The following is a 9,303-nucleotide window of genomic DNA, read 5'->3' on the forward strand; positions in this document are numbered from 1 at the left end:
CAACCAAAAAACCCATCCCCATGTTGATAATTCATAGCGTGTCGTTAAAATTTACCCAAAAACACGACAAAATACTCGGCGTGTAAAATACACGGTATTTCACGTTTAGCGTGAGCTGGAAAACCCGGGAAATGTCATCATCATTTCCGTCCGGGTGCGAATAAAAAAAACGATCGCCACGAGAGCGAAGTGTAGCGCGGTAGTGTTTCACACAGGAAAATCGGAGGAAAATCGGAGGAAAACCGCAAACGACAGCTCCTCAGCACTGAAAGGAAAAGGTATGTTAAATTCGAGCGGGCAAAGTGCCGTAAAATTAACAGAAAACGCCTATGTTTCGCTTTAGCTCCGACAAGGCGCATACCAGCCACGCGGCACGTGCTCGCGGAAGAAGCGTAGAGGGCAGAGCCCCACTGGAAGGTGAGACACCTAACTGACCTAACAAACTAATGGTTTAGTGCTAATACCATTCTATTCACGGCTTCTAGGTGCACACACGCCCACCTAAAAGGGTAAATTCGAGCTCAAGACTGCGGAAAAGAAAAAGAAGAACAAGAGGGTCGCTCAGGTAAGACACCACCTTCGAAAAAAAAAAAAAAAAAAAAAGCCTGCAACCTTTTCCTCTAACAAACGCCTTATGTCCAACACAGGCGGCCTTCTTTTATCCACCATCAAGCACCTTCGAGGTTTCCATCGATTCCTGCAACTTTTGCCGGAGGAAAGGTGGCATTTAGCCATTCAACATCTCCGGAACTCTCGGCTACAACTGCCAGCCTCGCCTCGGCCACAACGTGCCCGCGCTGGCAACTTCAAAGGTGGCAATTAGCCATTTAACATCACCGGGAGTCTCGGCTACAACTGCCTGCCTTCTCTCGGCTAGAACGCACTCGCGGTGCAACATCAAAGGTGGCTTTGAGCCACACAGCATCCTCGTAGAGACACTTTGTTTCTAAGGCTCCCGTAGGCGTAGCATCTATTGTGGCAATTAGCCATTCGACTTCACCGACAGTCTCAACTGCACCTTTCGGCTGCACCTGCAGCGGTGCAATCAACTGTGGCATCTGGCCACTCATTATCATCTGCAGCTTCGACTGCACTTTACGGCTGCACCTGCGATCCTGGAATCAACTGTGGCATTTGGCCACTCATCTTCATCAACAGTCTCGTCTGCACCCTTCGGCTGCACCTGCAGTGCTGCAATCAACTGTGGCATTTGGCCAATCAGCATCATCGGCAGCTTCGACTGCACTTACGTCTGCACCGGCGGTCGTGAAATCAACTGTGGCCCTTGGCCATCCACTACCATCGGCAGTCTCGGCTGTACTCATCAACTGCATCTGCGGTCGTCGCATCAACGGTACCATTTGGCCACGCATCATCATCGGCAGTTGCGACTGCACTTTCCGATTGCATCGGTGGTCGCCGAATCAACTGTGGCATTTGGGCCACACATCATCATCGGCAGTTTCGACTGCAATCTTCGACGGCACCTGCCATTATCGAATCAACTGTGGCGTTGGGCCATTCATCAGCAACGGCACTACTCGACTGCATCTGTGGTCGGCGTACCAGCGGAGGCATCGGAAAAATCCTTTGGGGCATGATGCCGGAGGCGGCGAGAGGAGGTTTGCCCACACCAAGGCGGAAGAGGAAAAGCTTCGTGGCCACTCAGTGCGCTGCAGCGCCTTCATGGAGAATGCCGTAAGTTAAATAGAATTCGAATGAAAATGCTATGGGGGATATGTGGGTAAAATGTTGCAAGATTTATAAAGAAACTCAAATTTAAAGTTTTCGAGCGTTATTCATTTCGTAGCTTCGTCTACGGTAAGCGATCCGTCACACATTGGGTATCCTATTCTTCAAAAACTTCCGGAAACTTCTAAAAGAGCACTTCTGGACCTATTCAATCAAGTATGGAAAGCGGGTCAGTTTCCGTCATCCTGGCGCCACGGCATCGTGATCCCAATCCCCAAACCTGGCGGAAATCGCAGTCAGCCAGATGGATATAGGCCAATAACGCTTCTCAGCTGTATGGGAAAAATATTCGAGCGAATGATAAACCGACGTCTTATTTTCGAACTAGAAACCACCCGCAGGTTGGATCGTCGTCAACACGCTTTTCGTGCTGGCCAAGGAATCGACACGCATTTCGCACAACTTGAAACACTCACTCATATTGACGAATTAGAACATATGGAGCTAGTGTCTCTCGATATTTCGAAGGCATTCGACACTACGAATAGGATACACATTTTGAATACGCTGAAAAATTGGAGAATAAGAGGCCGTATGCTCAACGTTTTATGTAGCTACCTTGAAAATAGAACCTTTAAGGTATCCGCAAACGGGTCGTTATCTAGTCTGCGACACGCAGAAAATGGAGTGCCCCAAGGCTCCACACTGTCCGTCACATTGTTTTTAGTGGCTATGCAACCACTGTTTGGCGTAATACCAGAGAATGTAGAACCCCTTCTCTATGCAGACGACGTGTTATTGATAGCCAAAGGGACAGACAAGGTCAAAATACGCCAACAGCTAAGAGCAGCTGTTAATGCTGTTATCAAATGGACGAAAAAGGTTGGTTTCCAGATTTCAGCTCCTAAATCCGAACTCATGCATGTATGCGGGCTAAAGCACAGAAAACGTGGCAGACCAATCAAGCTAAATGGAGAACCCCTACCTCAAGTTAGAAACATGAGAATATTAGGTGTATTGTTTGACTCTAAAATGAACTTTCGCCAGCACTATGTATGTCTCAAACAAAACTGTTCTAGTCGCATTAGAATCTTGAAGATGCTAGGTTATCAACTTAAAAGAAGCCACCGCAAAACCCTCTTACAGGTTGGGAACTCCCTTATCGTTTCAAAACTACTGTACGGAGTAGGTCTAACTAGCTGCAATATCGATACAATGGACGAGATTCTTGCACCGACATACAACGAAGTTGTAAGATTGTCCTCTGGAGCCTTCCGTACAAGTCCCGTGGAATCTCTTCTAGCGGAATCCGGATGCCTACCATTTCGGCTCTTACTCATCCAAAGACTAGCTCAACTAGGAGCTCGAATCGCGGAGAAAAACATGGAACGATGTCAGACACTAATTGAACGATCCAGTAATCTATTCGAATCAACTACCAACACTGCCATTCCTAACGTTTGCCCACTCTCAAGATTGACAGACCGTCCATGGAATAACCGTCCACCCAAAATTGATAACACACTTAAAAAGAACATTAAAGCAGGCAGTAACCAGCGAGTCGTACTTCCGAAGTTTCACGAATTTATCGCCAGTAAATACCCCTCTTATAAACAAGTTTATACCGACGGTTCTAAGAAAAACGACCAAACTGGAGCTGGAGTCTATATTCCACCTAGAAAAATCAGCCAAAACTTACCTCCTGAATGCAGCATTTTTTCCGCAGAAGCATTCGCGCTAAATATTGCTGCTCAAGAAATTGACAGAGACGAACCAACACTGATTTTAACAGATTCGGCTAGCTGTTTAGATGCGCTCTCCAAAGGCAATTCGCGGCATCCATGGATTCAGTCCTTAGAGAACCATATACGCGAACGCAACATCACACTTGCTTGGATACCAGGGCATGCCGGAATACCCGGTAACGAGGAGGCAGATAAATGTGCGAATTCCGCTCGCATCAGTACACCACCAGCAAGTCCTAGAATTCCAAGTCAAGACGCTATACGCAACATTAAAACCAGCATGTGGTGGACATGGGAATGTAGATGGCGCCTGAATCAATCATTTCTTAGGCAACATAAATACACACCTTCAAAATACAAAGACCGGAAATGTCCCTCTGATCAACGTGCTCTGACAAGATTGCGTATTGGACACACAAGACTGACACATGCTCATCTGTTTGAAAAAACTTCTCCACCGATATGCCAGTTTTGCGGCGTTCAAACTACTGTTCAGCACATTCTGATTGACTGTCAAGGATACAAAGAAGCTCGCGAAGAATTCAACATTAACGGATCTGTTTTCCAAATTCTGAAAAACGAAGAATCACACGAAAAACCGCTTATCGAATTTTTAAAAAAATGTAAAATTTATAAATTACTGTAAATCTTCAACAAGACACGAATGCCACAAAGATGGTAAAGTGTCATTAATAAAACCTTAAAAAAAAAAAAAAAAACACCAACTGCTTTTGCCTTTTTCTCTCTGGAAACAAATCATAACCAAAATTATGTTGCATTATTTTTCTAGAAATTGGTTGCCGTACATTCAAATTTGAAGCAGATGGCGACTCTTCTCAAAGGCACAATGCCTTTTAGGAAATAAGCATAAAGCTTGTTCTGCGATTTGGAAGACAGTCGTAGAATATCCATCGGTTATTTACAGCTATGTTTAAAGGCCTCCATGCAATCTAAAATAAAACAAATAAAATTATTTTGGATCCAATTTCTCGATGCTAACTGTTTTTACCCTATAAAAGCAATAACGTTCCAAGTATTTGAAACTCCCGAATAGTGATACAAATACCATCAGCCATACACTAATTTTTAGTTAGAATCTGCTAGATCACGTATTTCTGGCCACTTTGGTAAGCAAATCACGAGCAATCTGAAATTAAATTAAAAAAAGAGAATAATTTCAACAAGATTGTCCTCGAGCTTTCAGTATACTTACGCACTTGGACAGACTTTATTCCTGCAGTTGACAATAATGGCCAGACTCGATTGGTTGCCGGAATCAGCATCGCTGGCTCTGCGATATTGTACCTTAGGTGCCTATGCGAAAGAAAATGAATGTTACAAATTTTTACTTTCATGCATGTTTGTGGGTCGCCCCAGACCCAGTGGCCAACCTCAGTGGACATTCTGTGCTGCTCTTACAGCCGACAGGACAATCACTTTGTTAAATATTAAATTATGCCACTTACCCTCATAGCAGATTACCAATGGAGGTAAGCCCTCTGTAAGGAGTAAATCCGAGTTCTCCTTTGTAACGAAACGCAGGTTCGTACAGCTGAGTGACTTTCGGGCTTTTTTTCGGGTTGTTACCGATTACCAAGGACCTTATCCGTGGGTCGTCCACTCGATGCTCATCCATCGTGACGAATCTGTATTGCTGTGCCGGTAACCACTAAACGAAAAATTTTTTTGCGAAAGTGCACAACTTGCGAAAATTTCAAAACAAGAAAACCCGCGGAGAAAACAAACGCGTGCCGCGCGCACGACTACGGTTGCACGAAAAATTTAAGTTACCTACTTATTTTTTGGGTGCTAATCATTTTTATGATTACGACACTGAATTGAATTGAATTTTCCCTTTATGTGATGATGATTTAGAAATACACATAAGTGTTTATGGACGATGCGTATGTTTGATTTTTTACGATTCTGTCTGTAGTCAATAACGATTTCGATACGAAAATAATTTATGTACGAATATAATGCGAAATCTTATGTGGATGTTAAAAGATTTAATTAGACATCGGTCGTACGAAATACGATTCCATCCAACATATCGTAACTAAATCGTATTTCGTTCAGTATCAACATCTTGTACGATGAATAAACGATATGGTCGAATGTTAAGTGTACGCATTTACGATTCCGATTTGAGTTGCATCCATATACGAGTTTGGCGATGATTTCTTTTACGATTTCATGTTGGCTGGGTTGTGTAACAAACCGACTTGTCTCGTCAGTCCCTTGTCTTCGAAAGCCTTCTCCAGTTTCTCCCACGCCGACCGCGCGGTTTCCGCATCTTCAATGTGCACGTACAAGATCGGATCCACCAACAATATCAGCTTCAGCTTGGCACGAAGATCGACTTTTTCATCCACCTCCTCGAATGTTCCATCCGGGTTCGGTGTGGGTTTAAAAGCATCCCACAATCCTTTGAGTTGTAGTAACGTCTTCGCCGCGAATTTCCACGATGACCAGTTGGCTCGGCCAGTTAACCGCTCAATTGACGGTAATGAAGAACCTGATCTTGAAGAATTTTCCATTTCGTGAGCGATAGGCCCATTGTTCTGTTGGTGGTTACTAAGAAACTAATTTATTAACAAGAAAATCTTATTCAATAAATATTCAAGGCTTGCTAATCCTTGATTCCAACATGAAGGCTAAGTGTTTGATCTACTCATGGGTTGAGAACTGCCTCTGCTTTTATATGTCTCGCAGAATTTTCTGTATATAGGCATATGTATGCGCCTTTTGACAGGCAACAATACTTTTTATAATCCATCTAGGGCCCTTGCCCTGGGCAACACCTCCATCAGCTGTTAAACTTTTCTGCAATGGTAGGAAGACATACGAACACCTTCCAGAAATAAGACGAATGCACCACCCCCCCCCCCCCCCCCCCCCAGCAATTTTTTTTTTCACTTTTTTGTTCTCTATAGTCTTCTTTTACAATAAATATTGCTGATCCACTCTTTTTTTCTATTTCTGCGATAGCTGATTTGGGCTCCCGTAGGGTACCACTGTGAAAAAAAATTACAGTACTCAAGAAAAAAATGAGCATTGTTCTACATAAGGATTATTTATCGACTGAAATTAAATCGGATGAACAAGCGGAAAACATTGAAAGATGATTTAATAAAAAGTTGTCAAACAAACATGTATACCAAATATTATTATCGGATTATCTATTGTTTATAAAACAAAAAATTGTGTTTGCCTTGAGCTTTCGTCAATCAGCGGTCAAAATCACGGAAAAATTAATAATAAAAAAACCTGTTTGCGATGGGGTCAACCAGCGGACAAATTCATGAAAAAAAATGAAAACCTGTAGTTGATTAAATAAGTTTAGAGTTCAACGACACGGTAGCGATCATTCATTGAATGTTGGATTTCGTGCTATGTTTTGCAGTCGGAGTTATCCGTATAAAGTTTAACTGAAAAGCGGTTAGCGTGTAAAAAACTGTCAGATTTTATACTGATTTGACAGATCGCACAAATTTCGCAGTTATGAGTGCGCAGTTCAATTTTTTGCGATGCGAATGGTATTATTTCCTATAATAGACTATTCACCGTACACAACTCCTTTTTTTAACTTCTCATATACGATTTGTTACATTTTAACGACAACATAATTGAATTCGACCAGCATATAAAGTATCAAAGACGCATTTATCGCATCAATAATCTTCGTCATGCCAAATTAGTTAATTCTCAGGCTATTGAAAAATGTGTTTTCAATAATGTAGATTGTTTTTTGTTTTGTCTGGGATTTTAACGCTCGTAATTAATTCAATCTCAATGAATACTAAGAATAATAATATTTCATTCCGATGACTTCATGTTTTGTCCTCTCTTGCAAAATAATGATTTGAAAATTGATTCAAGAATTTACTTCTTAACTTTTCAATGAAATTAGTGAGTAAGAGTGAATTTTTTGACTGTGTTTACTGCTCCGGCTAGCCTACCGCACGGAAGGCTACCGTCGCGCGATTAGAAATTTTCCCAGTAACCGCAATATAAAAAAAAATGATTCCGGTTAATCGTAGGCTAGGTCTAGGCTAGATAGGCGGTCTCGTTTGAGGACAATTTGGTAGATTTATCTGATTTGGTACGATCTGGAAATTTTTGGATTTGTGTAGTGACCTGATGTCAAATGCCAAATCCTGCCAGGCCTAAACAGTACCTGGTGATCATGCTTGCGGATCATGGGGAGCAGGCAACGGTTCAGGCATTCTCGGACGTAAACAGCTGTATTCATTGTGTCAGTGGTCACGAACGGCTCGGAAAGCGTGCTACACTCACGTATGGCATTTTTACAGAATTTTCCGGTAAAAATGTATGGCTCCGTCTCTTCAATATTTTGGCCATCCCGAACAGTGCCATACTGGTCACCTGGAAGCGTTTAGTAATCAAACTTGCTCTAGGATTCTTCGTCAACAAGGCCGGATTAAGATGGGGGGGGAGGGGCAATTTCCCCGTGCCTCCCTGCTTAGAGGGGGCCCCGAGGGAAATGAAATTAACATTACTTTAATCATACTACTACCTACAAATCTATGAAAAGAAATCAAAACTTGAAAATCGGAAGGAGAACTTGAAATAAATATAACAACTAAAGAGGCCTCCGTGAAAAAATATCTAGAATAGTTTTTCTCTTACGTAAGTTAAGGGGGCCCCCTAAGCGCCGATGTGGTCTAGTGGATAGGCTGGCGCGAGTCTGGTATTGGTACGCCAGGCGTACTGGGCTCGATTCCCGGTATCGGCAAGAAAAACTTTTGGGTTCAAATCCCATCAGTGGCCGGCAGGTAAGATGTGTTTCATTAGATAAATGACTATAAAATTGGAATGTTCAATCAGTTGTTAGCTGGCCCAGGTATATACACGGATGCCGGAATATCTGTAAGTAAACTAGCCCACCTGATTGATTCGTTCTTCCAAAATAAAAATACGTCAACACACCCAATACATTCACTCCATAACAGTTCATACGAAGCCATGGGGTCCGGGTATGGTGGCGCGCTGCATTGGAGATTTGTCGAACTTAATAATCTAGGAATGCATGTGAACCCATACTTTGGCAGAAACTGCGGTGAATTCGTGCACCCATGGTGGATTACCAACATACATATATACATAAGTTAAGGGCCCCCCCCTAGAATATTATTCTAAGGAGGTCTGCACTGCTTAAAGCAGTGAAAGAGTTCTCTCGCATTTTGCGACCTGAAAATATAAAAATTTTCCTATGCAATTTCAAAATTTTCAACCCAAAATCTGAACAAAACTGAAGTCCGAAAAAAAATCGAAAAAAATTAAAAGAATTATGAGGCAAAACACCTCAAATTTTCATTTTTTTATCGAAACATATCAAGGATATTCTGTACAGAACAGGTAAAATAAAGAGCATTTTTGGCCTGCTTCAATTTTTCTGCTTGCAAAAGTATAAGTTGCTATGGTACCGTAAACTGGGGAAACTTTGATCACTTTTTTCATTCATTTTTGAATATTTTGGAAGGGGTTGCTTTTTCGTAATACCTAAAAGCATTAAAACATGATCATTAATTGCAGTTAATTCAAACGACATTGGTGGTTATAATTAAATGTTTGTTTAAAATCAGATTTAGAGTTTCGGGGTAACTTTGATCACTATGGTTTTAACGTATCTCAATATCTTCAAATTTATTGTTTCGATGCTATTTAGCACAGAATGCTCAAAACATCGATAACAGTAATTTTTTGTTTGGACTCAATTGAATTTTTTAACGTTTTCTTTTTTAAAAATAAATATACTCAAAAAATGGACAGTGTTGCTGCATACATTTAGAAGCTAAAATTATAAACATTTCTCAATATTTTTAGGCTTTAAAACAATTGA

Source organism: Uranotaenia lowii, chromosome 3 (genome assembly GCF_029784155.1).
Source record: "Uranotaenia lowii strain MFRU-FL chromosome 3, ASM2978415v1, whole genome shotgun sequence".
In the NCBI taxonomy this organism is placed as follows: Eukaryota; Metazoa; Arthropoda; class Insecta; order Diptera; family Culicidae; genus Uranotaenia; species Uranotaenia lowii.